We start from the raw sequence: 15,488 nt of genomic DNA on the forward strand, positions 1-15,488 counted from the left end.
CACCAAGACACCCAAGTTCAAAGTCCGGATATTAACTTTGGAGTACTTACCTTATTATTTTCCATACTAAAGCAGAATATATTTTTGAAAGAAGGTAATTGCAAAAGTTTAGAGCTAAAATTTGGAGATACTGTTAAGCATTAGAACTAATCTTACTGGAAGATAAATTAGAATCCCATGATCTTTATAATTTAGAGAAAATTTTATTTCCAATTTGATTTTTAAATTTATTCAGTGTTCCTGATAGTGCCTTACTATTTAATCCACACTGGTTTCATACTCATAATCCACCCACTTTGATCTTACAAAGACTCAAGACTCCAGAATTCTGTTATTTTGGGCATGAGCTGTCATGTTTGGTTGCACATTTCTCTTTTAGAGACACAAAGTCAATCTGGAGGGGTTAGATGGTTAAGTTAACAATCCTGAATGTATTGTTTACTCAAAATGTTACAACTGTTATTCGCAATAGAAAGTGTGTGTGCTAACAACAAAGACAAAACAGAGTCCCTTTGTAGTTAAGCATAAAAATTTCACAATATTGTTGTCCTTAACTAAAATCAAGTCTAAAATACATATTCCAAATATATTCAGTAGATTTCAAAGCTGCAAATCCTCATTGGACTCTGTAAAATATAGCATAGTTGTGGGGTACAGAATAAGTGTGTATATTATTTACTTTGATCTTTAAAATGTGAGATTCTTCAAAACCAAGATTTTTTCTTCAGACAGAAGCATGTAAATAAGATCCCCTATTGTTAAATGTTTGTGCTTGTTTTTTATTTTTATCTAAATAATCATATCAAAAGATAGAGAGATTACTTTCTTGACCATGGAATAATCTTAAGTCACAGTACATTTCTATCCTTCTAGTCATATTTTGACCCAAAAGTATCTGTCAGTTTTGTTATCTGTGTTACAATTATGAATGATTACAAGTTGTGATTGTTGACTATAGAACTCAGTGAAATGAAAGCAACAGTGCAACCAAATGTAACGACATTTTTGTCTGTAGCTCACAATGTTAAAAAGACTATTTTTTTTTTTAAATAGCATGCTGTTTTCTCAGTCTAAACTTCTGAAGGCTATACTTCATTTCTTTTCTGATTTGTTGACATAGAAATAAAGACTGTGACATATTAATCTCGATTTATCCAGCAACATCATGCATTTCAAGTTAAATGACTCCTTCAGTCTAAAGGACAGGTGTTATTTTTAAAGGTTATTTGTATCTCTCTGATAAGTCACATTTGTATTTTGTAAATATATTTTCAGTAAGAGATAATGAGCTTTAATAGCCTCTTGAGTGTTGTGCAGTAGATAGGAAAATCATAAGGATCTATCTCGTAAGCCTTCAAACCAGCAGATTGACAGGAATTTCAAATTATCCACATAATCAAGCACTATTATTCTTTTTGTAGGGAAAAGTAAGATAGAATACACAGTTGTACTCAACATAAATGGGAAAAAAAGTACAAACATTTAAAACACAGCTATGTGGCACTTGTATATATTCTACATATTTATAATATAGTAATTAGGGTTGTCATGACTCAGGAAATATCACATACTTGGACTCAGATATAAAAATGAAAATAATAAAATACTTTTTACTATGAAATTAAAAAAGAAGAAAATCATCATTAGTTCATAAAATACCTGATTCTTTCTTTGTGAGCAGTTGCATTCTTGCTGATGACCATGCAGGTTTCTTATGAGGGTTTCCTGAGAGAATGCATATGAAGGTGTTGTTTGAATTATAATGTTTCTAAACACTGAAATTATTATTATTAATATCATCAGTCGGAGAGTCATGTATTCTTGCAGAAAAATAAATCATTATAGAGGTAAGATCCAGTGAATGCCATTTACTTTTGTCTGATACTTAAGAATATTTTAATCTTAGATTATTTGTTACTCTGTTTATTGAGATATTTACAACATACTGCATTTCACTATGGTATTGACAACACCGAATGTTGGTGAAATGCTTAGAATGTTTTCACATGGAATGTGTACAGAATCTGTTAGCCACCATTGTTAGGATGATGTTTCAAGGTAGAATCCCTATATCTTTTGAACCTTTAAATATGTTTTTTTTAAGCTCAAATACAATAGTATCATAAGCTTGAAGTAAAGAGTACAAACTGCCTAGACTCACAAACATCATTTTTTTTTTTTTTTTACTAAATTGTGCCTTGTGACCACTTGCAATGCATATATTTTCGTGTGTGCATATGTGTATGTGCCCACGGAAGCCAAAGTGAGACTTCCGTTAGTTGAACATGATTTTATTTGCATTTGCATGGGCACTGGGCTCTGGATTCTGGTCCTCAGATAGAGCAATAAGCACTCTTAATCATTAAGCCAACCCTCCAGGCCTCTGTGTTTCATCTTGAAAAATCTTATTTTAAGTCATATTATGCAGCCATATCTTTTATTGTATACAATACTTCTTATATTCTCAATTAATTCTTTCCTCATCTTCATGGCTGGTATTTATAAGTTCAAAATAACAGGACTATTATCACAGAATTTTTTCTTATATTACAGCTACAGATTTAATTAGGTATCTACTTACTAATTAAAACATTTCCCAAACTAATCATAACCTCCCACAATCCATTGTCACAGTTATGGAATTGCTAGTTCAATGCAAATAATTACTTCTAAAGCCATGGGACTCTGTGAAGAACTTTTTCAAAATCTCATATACAAACTAATTATACCATGTCACCACTATGGGAAGCCAACAGGAACATTTATGCAGATTTGATTTGCTATTTTAATTATTGCGGTGCTTCATCATAACAAACCAGAGGAACACTTAAATTATTTGCATCCACTGTGTGCTGCCTACTGTTATCCCTTATAGGTAGGTTGACTTTTGCTCTACTTGGCTGTAGTTTTACTATTTCCTAATACTTAAAATTGCTTTTTGCCAATTCTATGTATATACTAAACTCCATCAATTTAATTTTAAAGAAATGACTGACAATTTGCCAGCACTTTCTGCATCACAAACAGTTCCTAATCTTTAATGAATAAAGACTGTCAAATTTTGAAAAATATCTACATCTAGTTGATTACTAGTATATTGTCACTATTAGGAATTATACCTCTGACTCTCCAATTACCAAAATTTTGTATTTAGATAACGTTAATGAACACACATGTTCAGGACCAATTTCAAAGGCTTTTTAAATTCAATAGGTGAGACCCAGGAATGTTTTTCAATTCATTTTGATAAATGAAAGCATCAAAAGCATAAATTTATAAACCCATAAGAGAACAGGCCACAGACAGGGCCCATTTGGATGTCTTTTACCTCCTTTCATTTAATTTGTGACTCTGTGACAAGCTGGAGACTTATAACAAGGTAAGCTCCTGAGAGGATATGAGAGTAACTCAAACTGAGACTCCAAGTAACAGGGTCATGGAGACTGAAGATGTCACTCTTTAACCAGACAGGACCCCTAGTGGAGGGAGATAAATACCAACATAAACACATAAAACGAGAGCCAAAGTTTACCCTGCCTACAAGATGGGCAGAGACAAAATTAGAGCACAGATTAAGGAAATGTCCAACTAATGACTGGCCCAACAAGAGAGTCAACCCATGGGAGACAGCGAACTCCTGACACTAATGAATGATCCTCTGCTAAGCTTTCAGAGAGAAACTTATCAGAATTGTCATCTGAGAGGCTCTGCCAAGCAACACCTCAAAACAGATACTGACTCACAGCCAAACATTAGGTGATGTTTAGGGAATTTTGTAGGGAAGTAGGAGGGCCTGGAAGTGACAGGAGCTCCACAAGAAGACCAATAGAGCCAACTAACCAGGGCCCAGGGGTCCCTTGTAGACTGAAGCACTAACCAAGGTCCATGTATAGACTGGACCTAGGCCCCCTACACAGATGTAGTACATGGGCAGCTAGGTCTTCTTATAATTCACCTAAGAAGGGAAAAAGGGATTCACTGTGTCATGGACTCTGTCGCCTACTTCTGGATCACTTTTTTCTGTCAGGGCTACCTTCTCAGGGAGCAGCAAAGAGGATGTACTCAATCTTAATGAAACCTGATATGCTTGGGTAGGTAGGAAGGGGAGGGCTCCCCTTCTCTGAGATGTAGGGAAGGGGCATAGGGAAAAACAGGGATGGAGGGGGCTAAGACTGGGATGTAAAATGAATAATAAAGAAAAGAATTGTGATGTTTCCTTTCCCTTACAGAAGATTTTCATTTTCATGAAGTACCATTTATTAATTGTTGAGCTTAGAGCCTGAGCTCTTGGTGTTATGTCCAGGAACTTGTCTCCTATGACAATGAGTTCAAGTCTCTTGCCCAATATTTCTAATAAATTTAGTGTATCTCGTTTTATGTTGAAGTCGTTGATCCACTTGGACTTGTATTTTCTTCAGGGTGATAAATATGGATTTCTTTGCATTTTTCTACATGTAGAAATCTAGTTAGATTAGTACTATTTGTTGACAATGCTTTCTTTTTCCCGTTGTATGGTTTTGGCTTCTTCATAAAAAACGAGGTGTTTTTACATGTGTGGGTTTATTTCTAAATCTTCTATTTGACTCCATAGATCAACGAGTCTGTTTCTATGGCAATACCATGTTTGAAATCATGATTGGTGATGAAGTTCTTTTATTGTACCAACCTGAGACCTCCTCCTATAGGAAAGAGCCAACCCCTGAAACTATTAATGGCACCTAGCATAACTGTCCTCTGAGAGGCTCCACCCTGCAGCAGTTGGAAACAGATGCTGAGACCCACAGACAAACATTAGGAAGAACTCAGGGAGGCTTGTGGAAGAGTTGGGGGAAGGATAAAAAGACCCAAAAGGAGAAAGAGCTCCACAACAACAACAACAACTAACCTTGGTTCCGGGAGGCTTACAGAAATGAATCTCCAAGCCAAGAGCATGCATGGACTGAACATAGGTACCCAATACTTATGTAACTGATGGTCAGCTTGGTCTTCATGTGAGTCTGCTAGCAAATGAAATAGAGGCTGTCTCTGACTTGGACTCTGTAGCCTGCTTTTAGATCAGTTACCCCTAGCTGGGCTACCAAGTCTGAACTCAGTAGAAAAGGATGTGCTTAGGCTTGATGGGACTGAATGTACTGGAATGGGTTGATATGGGGACTCCCCTTTTCTGAGAATAAGGAGAGGGAGAAAAGGAAGAACAGGTTAAGATATTGGAAATGGGAGGAGAGGAGGCAGGGGGCTGCATTGTGGATGAAAGTAAATTAATAAGTAAATAAATTTAATTAAGAGAAACATTGTAAAGTGTTCTATTGAAATTATAGATCCTTGTTTTTACCAGTTCACAAACAAGGGGAAAAGAAGACATTCCACTGTTTATTTGTATTTTTTAACTTGGAAAGAAATATTAATTATATAATTAAAAAGTACCATCTGGAGGAAACGTAGTTTAATTATAGAAGAAAGAGAATTACAGAAGAACTAATCCATTATGTTTATAACCTGATAGCTCTATGATAATTATAAGTGAAGAATTTAGTATAATTGTGGAATGAAAAGCAAAGTTCAATAGAAAAAAAAACTGGCTTCTAATTCTCTATATTAAGAACTTAGAGAAAGGAAATATAAATAAAGGGAACCTGATGTAGAAAAGAGGAACAATCTGACAATGTTTAGAGTATTATTTTACTTACTGTATAGATGTAGGAACTTAGGAACTGTTGTAGATTGAAAACAGAGGACACTTGTTAAACTCTCAGACAGAATTTGGGTGAACTTCTCATTGGATAACTAAGTAAGCATCTCCTTAACTAATATAATAATTTAAAAGTAATTTTTAAAAAGTTCCTCTTTTTTAAAAGTAATTTTAAAAGAGCCTAAATTTTGAGAACCTTCTGATTTTTCAAGTTTCTGAGACTATGTATGCATACAAGTGGATCCAAATTATGAATATTGTCCTCAGCGCTTAACCTACCAGTCATTCACTGCTGAATCCATGATCGCCCTCGGACTATCTAAGAAAGTATACTCCAGGAAAGGAAGTACCTAAAATAATCAATAGTATTAATATGGAATATGAAGTGATCACATATTTTTATAAGAGAACGACATTATCACTGTGGGTTTTAAAAATATACACAATGAAATGCGGCAAGAATATCTAAGAAGAAGAGGTGGAAAATACCAAGAATATTAGTAAAATAAATAGCCTTTCAAATAGTCACTATGAGATAGGCATTATGGAAAGTATTACAGCTTTTATCACTTAACATGCAATGATTCCTAGTCATAGGCCTTTTGTGTTATGCTTACTTTCAACTGTGGAGAGATAATAAATTACCATCTTGGTAGTCTGAATTTTGATACCAGAAATATTGCTTTATAGGGAATCCCAATCTCATGCAAATCAAAATATGTCTTTACACTTGGGCTTAAATTCATTAACCATGTCAAGCACCTAAGGTTGGTGCAGCTAAATGTTAAATAGAGCAGTGTTTCTTTCAAAACGTGTGTACTTGGACATATTAAACTAATGCTATACTATTCTTTCTTCAAAATCAGCAAGAATCTAATATTACTTTGGCCCTTTCAGAGTACTATTATGATAAAAATTAAATAATGCAAGCCACATTAATTTTGAAAATATTGTGAGACTCATGAAAATGTTCAGCACATTTCATCCAATTTTTCTATACCTGTTTAATTTTTCCATTATTACTTAATGGGAGAAAATAAGAGAATAAACATAGCAGAAGAGAAAAAGAGAGAGATTTGGTAGAAGATAGATAGATAGATAGATAGATAGATAGATAGATAGATAGATAATAGACAGGTGTCAGTCAGAGAACCAAATGCCCAAGTTATTATCATTTGTATTGTTTATATTTTAATTCTAGAAATTGATAGTTTTCTTATTTTAGGGAGAAGTTAAGAACATAACTTTACTTCAAAGCCATAAGAATTATGAATAAAATATTGAATTTTGAATATATGGATTTTACTCTTAATGTCAGTGTATTAAATTTAAGTACAGGAAATGCTAACTTTTTTCAGATTTTTATTATTATTATTATTATTAGTTACATTATTAACTCTGTATCCAAGCTGTATCCTGCTCCCTCATTCCCTCCCAAGCGCTCCCTCCCTCCCTCATGAAGTGTTAACTTTTACCTCACTATGTGTTCCTGCTCTCCGTGAACAGTACAAAGTGTCTGCAGGCAGGAGAATCTTCCTAAGACTGACTGATGCAAGATTAATTTTAAGCCCAGCAGACTTTTGTTGTTGTTGTTGATGATGATATTTATGTAGTAAGTTGTCATTTTACAACAGATATATTTTCATGATTGCCTCCCTTCAACGAGTTAGAAAAAAAATGAAAGTATGAAGAGGAGACCTAGACAGCTCTTACTAAAACCTTCTAGCAGTCATATACTCAAACTGTAATTATTTCCATGGTACTTTAGAAGATCGTGATAAACAAGTGTCTTATTTGGTTACCAAATATGTCTCAATAGCTAATATCTATGTGCTAAAAATATCTCTGAGATGAAAGTCAATGAAGCTACTAAATTTGTGAAAAGAGCAATTTAGAGAGCTGAGGATGCCTTTTTTTGAAAGAAATGCATGCTGGTAAATTCAGGCCTTTAGCAACTGTAATCATGTAAATGTTTCTCTTCAGTTTGAATTTTCTTGATGGGAATTTTGTTGGCTTGGCAGTCTATTTTAAGGGTCATACTATACTTACAAAATTCAGTAAGACAACTATGTTTGGATTCTGACTCTGTCCCAGATGTTTAAATGTTGTGAATGAAAATTACCAGAATTTAAAGATGTCAGTTTCTTGCTCAAATTCCAATGGTCCAGAAAAGGTACCAAGTGTCTCTGTATCAGTGAGATAAAATACAAATGAGACAATCAGTATATTAGCAAATATTTTTTTTCCATTTAAAATCAACTTCTCTGAATATGGTAACACAAATTATTTTACGTATCTGAACCAGAAAGTAAAACTTAGTCCTTCATTTCCACCCTAAAATCTCATACATATCTGTACCACTTTATATACCATCCTGATATTATTTTATATAAGAATGGTTAAGTTGCCTTTAGCCTGATTTCACCTCTACGTATAGAATATAAATCTAAATATGGAACTACTTCCACTTGAATCCTGAACTTATTACCTACGTCACTCACATAGCCTACAAACATAAACATCGAGTAAATGCTGAATCTTTGCCCTTTTTAGTCTATGCAAATAACATGGATGTTGCAACAAGCACAGCACCTCTCTCTCTCTCTCTCTCTCTCTCTATATATATATATATATATATATATATATATATATATACCCTATCTACCCCAATAGAGCTAGTGGGTGTATGAATGTAAGCTGATACAAATGTACAATAATAGACACTTCTGTTATAGTGTTATTCTGCTCAGTTAAACCCCCCAACCATTTCATACTTTTATGCTTCTTGCAGCTCTCCCTAGATACTTTACATTCTTTCACCATCTGAATCATATAATTCTCCTCTTTTGTTCTTTGCTTGGGATGGATAATGGAATGTTAATTAAACTTTTTTGAGGATATGATTTTTTTCTTAACATTACAAGTGTTTCATCTTTGAAACACAATAGGATAATAATTTATGTCTGATTATTAAGACTTATATGAGGCAGACAAGGAACACAGAGTAATAATGCATTCATAAAAGTAATGCATTAATACCTTCCAGTTTAAACTTTTAACAGCTTTTACAGACATTATCTCATGTCAGTCTCATTGGCGTGAGGTCACTCACTGTGGTGGCGAAAAGTAACTGTACTGAATTCTTGTGTGTGTCCTTCTGCTCCACGGCTGGATCTTTATATTAGAGCCATGGAATAGGTATATAATGAATGATTTTTTTTTGTAAAATAAAATAAATAGTATAAATAAAGAATAAATAAAATAATACATTTAGAAATAAAATTTATTTTATTTCATATAATATATACTGACATTGATTATGATTTCCTCACTCCCAATTCCTCCCAGAACTTCCCTGATTCTATACACACCTGAATCCATATTCTGTTCCTGTCTGTCATTGGAAAACAATCAGAAAAATAACAATAGCAATAGTAATGAAAATAATAAAAATATGAAATAAAACAAAACAAAATAGAGTAAAACAAAAACCAAACGAGTCAAAGATAAAGCACAAGAAACACATGTAGATACTGAGCACACATATTTGCTCTGCCCTCCCCACAAACATCCCATAAAAGCAAAATTGAAAGCTTATGAGCAAAAGATCTGTAAAGTTAAAAATAAATTCCCTGACAAAGGATTATGAGATCAACTCCCTGTCAACACTACTTTTGTTTTGTATCGGCCCTCTAAGGCGGGGAAAGGAACAACCCTTAAGTAGGGTTTGTGTATGCACAGAGCCTCTGTTGGAGAAAACTAAACTAATTTTCCCTTCCTGAGCTGCTCTCAATTGGAGATAGCTTCTGGGTTAGTCATGATTAATATCTACTTAGGGTTTTGTTTCTCCTATTGTTTGTTAATTCCATTTATATTTCCTTTGTGTACGTATATATTTTAAAAAGCTACTACTGTATTAGGCTCCTAAAATGGCCCATTGTCCCTCCCCATATTCCCTACTTTACCCCCGTCGCTTCCCCTCTCCGTTTGATCCTCTTATTCCGTTCTTCTCACATTCATACACCATAGCTATTGTATTTCTCCTTCCTGTGGCAATCCTCCACTGTTCTATGGACTGCAGCTGCTTGTTGAAGGCTTAACAGCTAACTTCTACATATAAGCGAATACATGTATCTCTTTTTTGTATCTGGGTTACTCAAGATTATTCTTTCCTAGCTCCATTCCTTTACCTGTGAATTTCACAATTTTATTTTATTGAACAGCTGAGTAATAGTCCTTTGTATAAGTTCTATTTTTTTCTCTATTCATCTGTTGACAGTCATCTAGGCTATTTTCAACTTCTGGCTATTATGAATAGAGCAGTAATGAACACAGCTGAGCACATGTCTCTGAAGTAATACAAAGTGTTCCTTGGGAATATGGCCACAGTGCTATAACTGGATCTTGAGGTAGATACATTCTCAGCCTTATGAGGTAGCACAGCTCTGATTTCCATAATGGCTATACAAGTTTGCACTCCTACCAGTAATGAATAAGAATTTCACTTATCTCATATCCTCCTCAGCATAAGCAATCATTTCTTTATTGATGGTGTAGGATGAAATTTTAAAGTAGGTTTGATTTGCTGATTCTCTGATGACAATGTTGAAGATTTCTTTTATTGTTTTTTCCAAGCATTTTTTTAATTTTATTAATTACACTTCATTCATTTTGTATCCCCCCATAAGCCCCTCCCTCCTCCCCTCCCGATCCCACCCTCCTTCCCCTTTCTGCATGCATGCCACTCCACAAGTCCACTGATAGGGGAGGTTCTCCTCTCCTTTCTGATCTTAGTCTATCAGTTCACATCAGAAGTGGCTGCATTGTCCTCTACTGTGGCCTGGTAAGGCTGCTCCCCCCTCAGGGGGAGGTGATCAAAGAGCAGGCCAATCAGATTATGTCAGAGGCAGTCCCTCTTCCCATTACTATGTAACCCACTTGAACACTGAACTGCCATGGGCTACATCTGTGCAGGGGTTCTAGGTTATTTCCATGAATAGTCCTTGGTTGGAGTATGAGTCTCTGGGAAGTTCCCTGTGTTCAAATTTTCTTGTTCTGTTGCTCTCCTTGTGGAGACCCTGTCCTCTCCAGCTCTTACTATTTCCCACTTCTTATATAAAATTCCATTCTTTTATTGTTTTTCATTCATTTATGTTTCATCTTTCCAGAACACTTGGTTTAGAATTGTGCCCCAATTTTAAATTGTTTTATTTGTTCTCTTAATATCCAGGAATTGTGTATGTATATATATGTATATATATGTGTGTGTGTAAGCATGTATATATATATATACATCTATATAAATATATATGTGCATATATATTTATATATGTAAATATCTATGTATATATATACATCTATATAAATATATATTTATATAGATATATTTATATGTATGTGTGTATGTATGTATATTTATACCCTTTAGATGCAATCCTTCTTAGATATGTAGTAGGAAAAATATTTTCCAATTCTGTAGTCTGTTGCTTTGTCTAAATGATGTTGTCCTTTGCCATATAAAGCTTTTCAGTTTTATGAGGTAACATTTATTCATTGTTGTTCGTTTTATCTGTACTATCGTGCTCTAGTCAGGAATTCTCCTATTTATTTGTTCTTCTATCATCATCAGTATACTTGATTTTTTTTTTTTTTCAGAAAGGGTTTCTCTGTGTAACAGCCCTAGCTTTCCTAAAACTATTGGAGTTTTCCTAAAACTATTTTTTTTTTTGCATTCAGTATTTAAATGCTGATTTTTGTATTGATGCAGATCTGATTACAGGCCAGACTTTGGTATTGTTATTATTATCAAGCCCCTCTTGCCTTAGCTTTGTTCTCCATCACCTTCTGATTGGTCAAACAAAAATCTATAGGTGGGACTTCCTACTGGATTTTTTTTTACAAGTTTTTTATTTAATAATTTTTACTTTTTAAATATTAATCACATGTTATTTACTTTGTATTCCAGCCTTAGCATCCTCCCTCATTCCCTCCCAATCCCACCTTCCTCCCTCATCTCCTCCCTGCCCCTCAATAAGTCCTCTGGTAGGGGAGGTCCTCCTCCCCTTCCATCTGACCATAGTTCACCAGGTCTCATCAAGACTGGCCACAATGTCCTCTTCTGTGGTCTAGCAAGGTTACTACTCCCTCGGGGGAATAGATGGGGGGAGCAGTCAAAGAGCCAGCCACTGAGTTCATTTTAGAGACATTCCCTGTTCCCCTTAATAGGGAAACACCCTTGGATGCTGAGCTGCCATGGGCTACATCTGTGCAGGGGTTCTAGGTTATCTCCATGCATGGGCCTTGGTTGGAGAATCAGTTTCAGAAATGACCCCTGTGCCCAGATATATTTGGTCCTTGTGGTACTCCCGTCCTCTTCAGGTCTTACTAACTACCCCTTCTTTCATACAAGTTTTATTTATTTTTTTTAATTTAAATTTATTTTTCATAGATTATTCACTTCATATCTTGATTGTAGCTCCCTCCCTTCATCTTTCCCCCATTCCCCTCCTGTACTCCTCAGAAAGGGGTAGCCCTCCCCTCCCACCATCAGACCCCAGCTTATCAAGTTTCATTAGTACTGCTTGCTTCCTCTAAAACCTGTGGCCTGGCAAGGCCCCCCCAGATGGGGGAAGTGATCAAGAGCTGGCCACAGAGTCCATGTCAGAGACAGCCCCTGCTCCTCCTCTTACTAAGAGACCCACATGGAAACTGAGCTGCCTATTGGTTACATCTGAGCGCAGTGGTGGGGGTGGGGGAAGGGTAGGTCCTTTTCTTGGTTGGTGCATCAGTTTCTGCAGGGCCCCATGGGCCCAACTTCGTCGGCTCTGTAGGTATTCTCATGGAGCTCCTGTCTGCTCTGGGTGCTTCCATTCCCTCACTCTTTTCCTGCGACTTCCTGAGCTCTGCCCAAAGTTCAGCTGTGAGTCTTACCATGCTTTGATTCCCTGCTGGTGGAGTCTTTCAAAGGACATTTATGGTAGCCTCCCATCCTGTTCCTTCTCTTTAACAGCATTTACAAATATTATATATGTGTGTTTTAGTATATAAAAAATAAGGAAAAAACCTAAATCAAGATCTCTCAATGGTAAAGACATAAATAACTAATAGGTACATTTTTAAATGCTCACTATCACTAATTACCAGAGAAATTGCAGCTAATAACTAATGATTTATCACCTCACAGTCTTTTTTTAATTAATTAGAGTTTATTCACTTTATATCCCAGCTGTAGCCCCCTCCCTCATTTCCTCCCGATCCCACCCTCCCTCCCTCATCTCCTCCCATGTCCCTCTTCAAGTCCACTGATAAAGGAGAGATCTTTGATCCATTTGGACTTGAGTTTTGTGCATGGTCATAAGTATTGATCTGCTTGCATTCTTCTACATGCAGTCACTCAGTTTGACCAGCACCATTTGCTGATTATGCTATCCTATTTACAGTGTGTTTGTCTGCTTTAAAAATTACATGTTTGGTCCTATGTCTGGGGCTTCAATTTAATTCTATAGATCAACATGTCTGTTTTTATATATGCCAATACTATGTTGTTTTTATTACTATGTCTTTGGAGTGCAACTGGAGATCAGGGATGGTGAAACCTCCAGGAGGTATTTTATTATTCAGAATTGTTTTAGCTATCCTAGAACGTTTGTGTTACCATTAGAGGTTGAATTTTTGTTGTTGTTTTTTTTTAATTTCTATGAAGAATTGTTTTGTAATTTTGATGAAGACTGAATTAAATTTGTAGATTAATTTTGAATCTTGCCAATCTGTGATATCTCCTTCAATTTTTTTCCTTAAGGTCTCAACATTTTTATTAAGTAAGTCTTTGACTTCTTCTTTAGAGTTACACACACACACTTTTTGTGTTTTTCTTTTTGTTGTGAAAGGGTATTGTTTTTGTGATTTCTTTCTCAGTCCACTTGTCATTTGTACATAAGTGAGCTACTGATTTTCATGTGTTAATTTCGTATCCTGAAACATTTTCAAAAGTGTTCATCAAAAACTTGGAGTTTTCTGGCAGCATTTTTGAAGTCATTTTTTGTACTCTTATATAGTCTGCAAATCAAGGTACTTTGACTTCTTTGTTTTCAATTTGTATCCTCTTGATCTTCATTTGTCTTATTACTTAGCTACTACTCCAAGTAATATGTTGGAGAAGTATGGAGAGAATTGGCAACATTGTCTTGTCCTGATTGTTGTGGTAGTGCCTTGAGTTTCTCTCTGTTTAGGACAATGTTGGCTGTGGGCTTGCTGTAAATTTTTTTTATTATGCAAAAGTATGTCCTTTCTATCTTTAATCACTCTAGGACTTTTATCATGAAGGGATGCTGGGTTTTTTTTTCTGAATCTAATGAGATGATCATGTGGTTCTTATATTTTAGGCTATTTATATGATGAATGACATTTATTGATTTATGTATATTGTACTATCCCTGTATCTCTGGGATAATGTCTACTTGATCAAGGTACATGGTATTTTTTTGATGTGTTCTTGGCTTTGGTTTGCAAGTATTTTATTCAGAAATGCTCATTCATGCTCATAAGGGAAATTGGTTTGTGGCTTTCTTTCTTTCTTTCTTGGGTACTTATATGGTGTCAGGGTTTCTGTGGCCTTAGAAAAAGTGTTAGGTAAATTTTTTGTTTCTATTTTGTGGAATTATTTGAAGAGTATTGGTATTAATTCTTCAGCAAAAGTCTGATAGATTTTTGTTTTGAATCCATGTGGACCTGGACTTCCTTTGGTTTGTGGACTTTTAATTATTGCTTATATTTAACAAGGGTTTGTAGGCCGATTTAAATGTTTTCTGATTTTGACAAAACTTTGGTAATTATATATATCTAGAAATTTATCAATGGATGTTTCATTTTTGTAAAATATAGAATTTTCAAATGTGTCTTTAAGTTTTTCTACAATATGTTGTTGTCTGTTGTTATATTTTTTCTCCTTAATATTTGTGTGCTTATAGACATACTTTTTTATTGAAAATATTTTTCTCACATGCATCCTGGATGCTGTTTTCCCTCTTTCTCTCCACTCTTCTCAGCTCCCTCCCATCTCTCAGCTTTTCCAGATCCACTCCCCTTCCATTTCCATTTATAAAATGAGCAGGCCTCCTATGGTCAACAACCAAACATAACAAAACAAGATACACTAAGACAAGGCAAGAGCCCTAATATCAAGGCTGGATATGGCAACCCATTAAAAGAAAAAGCAGGCAGAAGAGTCAGGGATATACCCACTTCATTTTTAGGAGTCCCACAACAAAACCTAGCTAACAGCCGTTACACATATGCAGAGAATGTGGTGCTGAACACATCAGATCTATTCTGTTCTTAACTTTATTAATTTGGACATTCGTTCTTCATCAGTTAGTTAATTTGGATAAAGGTTTATGGATCTTATTGATTGTCTTAGAAACTAAGCTCTTAAACTCTTCATTTCATTGATTCTTTTATTGTTTTTATTATTGTTTCTACAGCATTGATTTAAGCTTACAGCTTGATTTTTCTTGTTGTATACTCCATTGGATATTTTGTTTATAGCTTTCAGTTGTGCCGTTATTATGAGAGCTCTATTTTTTTTTTATTTTTTGATATTATAATTACATAATCTCTTTCTTCCCCCACACCCTCCCATGTAGCATATCCTGTGCTTTTTCAAATATGTGGTCTCTTTCTTTAATTGTTAAACAATCTATCTGTCATCTCTCTTTTTAATGTAAGCATCTAGTGTTATGAAGCTGCCTCTTAGAATTTCATCTCTGTGTGTACCATAAGAGTAGATAGACCTCCCTTATCA

General features: G+C 35.0%; 1 protein-coding gene and 1 long non-coding RNA gene across 2 annotated transcripts in view; one reads left to right on the top strand and one right to left on the bottom strand.

The window, feature by feature from the left end:
* The window catches only part of Csmd3 (CUB and Sushi multiple domains 3), a 1,323,831-nt gene that overhangs the window by 64,930 nt on the left and 1,243,413 nt on the right, over window positions 1-15,488 (top strand). The window lies entirely within an intron of this gene.
* LOC132656011 (uncharacterized) lies at window positions 5,979-9,747 on the bottom strand. The gene is made up of 3 exons (XR_009593968.1): window positions 9,655-9,747; window positions 7,812-7,875; window positions 5,979-6,039 (listed from the first exon to the last, which is right to left on the bottom strand). It is a non-coding gene; the product is annotated as an uncharacterized LOC132656011 (long non-coding RNA).

Source organism: Meriones unguiculatus, chromosome 8 (assembly GCF_030254825.1).
Source record: "Meriones unguiculatus strain TT.TT164.6M chromosome 8, Bangor_MerUng_6.1, whole genome shotgun sequence".
NCBI classification, from domain to species: domain Eukaryota; kingdom Metazoa; phylum Chordata; class Mammalia; order Rodentia; family Muridae; genus Meriones; species Meriones unguiculatus.